The 3,900-nt window shown below is 38.6% G+C and overlaps 1 pseudogene; it reads left to right on the top strand.

The window, feature by feature from the left end:
* Nucleotides 1-2,516: 2,516 nt before the first annotated feature.
* LOC117087610 lies at nucleotides 2,517-3,346 on the top strand (annotated as a pseudogene).
* Nucleotides 3,347-3,900: the final 554 nt, after the last annotated feature.

The raw sequence follows: 3,900 nt of genomic DNA, 5'->3' as shown, positions 1-3,900 counted from the left end.
TAGGCTTCAATGTGCTCCCAAATATACTATTTCAGATTCCATGAGAAAAGTGTTATCAAACTGTTCAATGAAAGAATGGTACAGCTCTGTGCATTGAATTCAAACATCATAAAGTAGTTTCTCAGACATCTTCTTTTTGTTTTATCTATGGGGATATTCCTTTGTCACCATAGTCTTCAATGCACTCAGAAATATCCTTTTGCAGATTCCACTAAAACAGAGTTATCAAAAGATTCAAAGAAAAAAACAGTGTAGATCTATGAGGTGAATTTACCCATCACAAAACAGTTTCTCAGAAAGCTTCTTTCTGTATTTAATCTGTGGATATTTCCTTTTTCACCATAGCCCTCAAAGTGCTCCCAATATCCCTACGCAGATTCCTTGAAAACAGTGTTAGCAAACTGCTCCGTGAAAAGAAAGGTGTAACTCTCTGAGATGAATTCACACATCACAAAGTACTTTCTCAGAAAACTTCTTTCTAATTTTTATCTCAGGATATTTCCTTTGTCACCATAAGCTTCAAAGTGATCCAAATATCCCTTCTCAGATTCCACAAAAACCGTGTTATCAAACTGATCCATTGAAAGCATCGTGTATCTCTGTGACATGAATTCACAGACCACAAAGGAGTTTCTCAGAAAGTTTCTTTCTAGTTTTTGTCTGTGGATATTTAATTTATAACAGCAGTCCTCAACGTGCTCCAAAATATGTGAATGCAGAATCCAAGAAAACAGTGTTAGCAAACTGCTCAAGGAAAATAACAGTGTAACTCTGTGAGTTGAATTCACACATCACTAAGCACTCTCTCAGAAAGCTTCTTTCTCGTTTTAGAACAAGGAGATTTGCTTTTTCACTACAAGCCTCAATGCACTCACAAATATCCCTTTGCAGACTCCAAGAAAACTGTTAGTAAACTACTCCATGAAAATAAAAGTGTACCTCTATGAGATTAATTCACACATCACAAAGAACTTTCTCAGAAAGCTTCTTTCCAGTTTTTATCTGAGGATATTTCCTTAGTCAACTTAGGCTTCAATGCCATCCAAAATATCCCTTCTCATATTCCCCAAAAACAGTGCTACCAAACGACTCCATGAAAAGGTAGTGTAACTCTGTGAGATGAATTCACAAATCACTAAGCAGTTTCTCAGGAAGCTTCTTTCTAGTTTTTGTCTGAGGATATTTTCTTTGTCATCACAAGCTTCAATGTGCTCCAAAATATCCCATTGCAGATTAAAAGAAAACAGTGTTAGCAAACTGTTCAATGAAAGCAACAGTGTAACTCTGTGAGATGAACTGACCAACACAAAGCAGTTTCTCAGAAACCTTATTTTTGTTTTTTATCTGTGGATATTTTGTTTGTCACCATAAGCTTCAATGTGCTACAAAATATCCTATTGATGATTCCACGAAAAAAGTGTTATCTAACTGCTCAATGAAAAGAATGGTGTAGCACTATGAGATGAATTCAAACCTCACAATGCAGTTTTTCAGGAAGCTTCTTTCTAGTTTTTATCTGAGGATATTTTCTTTTTCTCTATAGGCTGCAATATGCTCCGAAATATCTGTATGCAGTTTCCGTGAAAACAGCGTTAACAAACTGATCCATGAAAACCAAGGTGGAACTCTCTGAGATGATTTCCCACATCACAACGAAGTTTCTCAGAAAGCTTCCTTCTAGTTTTTATCTGAAGATATTTCCATTTTCACTATAAGTCTTTATGTGCTCACAAATATTCCTTTGCAGATTCCATGAAAATAATATTAGCAAACTACTACATGAAAAGAAAGGTGTAACTCTGTGAGATGAATTCACACATCACAAAGAACTTTCTCAGAAAGCTTCTTTCTAGTTTTTATCTGAGGATGTTTCCTTAGTCAGCATAGGCTTCAATGCAAACCAAAATATCCCTTCTTAGTTTCCCCAAAAACGTTTCTACCAAGCTGATCTATGAAAAGAATCGTGTAACACTGTGAGATGAATTAGCACCTCACAAGGTGGTTTCTCAGAAAGCTTCTTTATAGTTTTTATATAAAGATACTTCCTTTGTCACCATAAGCTTCAATGCAGTCCAAAATATCCCATTGCAGATACCAAGAAAACAGTGTTAGCAGACTACTTGATGAAAAGAAAAGTGTATCTCTGTGAGATAAATTCACACATCTCAAAGCAGTTTCTCAGAAACCTTCATTCTAGTTTTTATCTGAGGATATTTTTTTTTACTATAGAACTCAATGCGCTCCCAATATTCCTTTGCAGATTCCATGAAAACAGGGTTAGCAAACATCTCCATGAAAAGAAACTTCTATCTCTGTGAGATGAATTCACAGATCACAAAGGACTTTCTCAGAAACCTTCCATCTATTTTTTATCTGAGGATAATTCCTTTGTCACAATAGGATTCTATGAAATCCAAAATATCCTTTCTCAGTTTCCCCAACAACAGTGCTAACAGACTGACCCATGAAAAGAATCATGTCATGCTGTGAGATAAATTAATACATCTCGTTTTTTTCTCCTCCCACCACCCAAGATGCCGAAAGGAAAGAAGGCCAAGGGAAAGAAGGTGGCTCTGGGCTCTGCTGTCGTGAAAAAGCAGGAGGCCAATAAAGTGGTGAATCCCCTGTTTGAGAAAAGACCTAAGAATTTTGGCATTGGACAGGACATCCAGCCCAAAAGAGACCTCACCCGCTTTGTGAAATGGCCTCGCTATATCAGGTTGCAGTGGCAGAGAGCCATCCTCTATAAATGGCTGAAAGTGCCTCCTGCTATTAACCAGTTCACTCAGGCCTTGGACCACCAAACAGCTACTCAGTTGCTTAAGCTGGCCCACAAGTACAGACCAGAGACAAAGCAAGAGAAGAAGCAGAGGCTGTTGGCCTGGGCCGAGGAGAAAGCTGCTGGCAAAGGGGATGTCCCCATTAAGAGACCACCTGTCCTTCGAGCAGGAGTTAACACTGTCACCACCTTGGTGGAGAACAAGAAAGCTCAGCAGGGGGTGATTGCACATGACGTGGATCCCATCGAGCTGGTTGTCTTCTTGGCTGCCCTGTGTCTTAAAATGGGGTCCCTTACTGCATTATCAAGGGGAAGGCCAGACTTGGCTGTCTAGTCCACAGGAAGACCTACACCACTGTCACCTTCACACAGGTGAACTCAGAAGACAAAGGCGCTTTGGCTAAGCTGGTGGAAGCTATCAGGATCAATTACAATGACAGATACGATGAGATACGCCATCACTGGGGCAGCAATGTCCTGGGTCCCAAGTCTGTGGCTCATATCGCCAAGCTCGAAAAGGCAAAGGCTAAAGACTTGCCACTAAGCTGGGTTAATGTACACTGTTGAGTTTTCTGTACATAAAAATATTTAAAATACAATTTTCCTTCAAAAAAATTAACACATCTCAAAGCAGTTTCTTAGAAAGCTTCTTTCTAGTTTTTATAGGAGGATATTTCCTTTGTCACCATAGACTTCAATGAGATCCAAAATATCGCTTCTCAGATTTCCCAAAAACAGTGTTGTCAAACTGCTCCATGAAAAGTATCATGTACCTCTGTGAGATGAATTCACAAATTACAAAGCAATTTCTCAGAAAGCTTCATTCTAGTTTTTATCTGAGGATATTTCTTTTTTCACTATGGACTACCATGCACTCCCTAATGTCCATTTGCAGATTCCACAAAGACAGTGTTAGCAAACTGCTCCATGAAAGAAAGGTGTAACTCTGTGAGATGAATTCACACATCACAAAGAACTTTCTCAGAAACTTTCTTTCTAGTTTTTATCAGAGGATATTTCCTATGTCACCATAGACTTCCTTGCCATCCAAAAAATCCTTTCTCAGATTCCCCAAAAACAGTGTGAACAGACTGATCCTCGAAAAGAATCATGTAACTCTG

Source organism: Trachypithecus francoisi, unplaced genomic scaffold (genome assembly GCF_009764315.1).
Source record: "Trachypithecus francoisi isolate TF-2019V2 unplaced genomic scaffold, Tfra_2.0 Contig00671, whole genome shotgun sequence".
NCBI classification, from domain to species: domain Eukaryota; kingdom Metazoa; phylum Chordata; class Mammalia; order Primates; family Cercopithecidae; genus Trachypithecus; species Trachypithecus francoisi.
This window is presented reverse-complemented; position numbering and strand designations above follow the sequence as displayed.